At 38.5% G+C, this 244-nt stretch overlaps 1 protein-coding gene across 1 annotated transcript in view; it reads left to right on the top strand.

Annotated features, from left to right (window-relative positions):
• Positions 1–28: 28 nt before the first annotated feature.
• The window catches only part of LOC119588098, a gene marked incomplete at both ends in the record, with an annotated part of 2,262 nt that continues 2,046 nt past the window's right edge, over positions 29–244 (top strand). The window contains 1 exon segment of the mRNA XM_037936805.1: positions 29–244.

Below are 244 nucleotides of genomic sequence, written 5' to 3'. Positions count from 1 at the left end.
CTGACGAAATCGGGCTGACGAAACATAGTGACAGATATTTAAAGTGAAAGTTTCTAGTGCGCGGAAAATTTGAATCTGGCCATAGGCGCAAGTGATTATCAGAAGCACGAGTCGAGCGCCAATTCAGTTTCCAGTTAGTGAAAAGTGAAAACACCGGTTCAGAAAAATAAGAGAAGTGAATAATAACATCCAACAAATAGCAAAACAAATCCATTCAAATACTTAAGTTACGCGAGTTAGATGT

Source organism: Penaeus monodon, chromosome 23 (assembly GCF_015228065.2).
Source record: "Penaeus monodon isolate SGIC_2016 chromosome 23, NSTDA_Pmon_1, whole genome shotgun sequence".
In the NCBI taxonomy this organism is placed as follows: domain Eukaryota; kingdom Metazoa; phylum Arthropoda; class Malacostraca; order Decapoda; family Penaeidae; genus Penaeus; species Penaeus monodon.
This window is presented reverse-complemented; position numbering and strand designations above follow the sequence as displayed.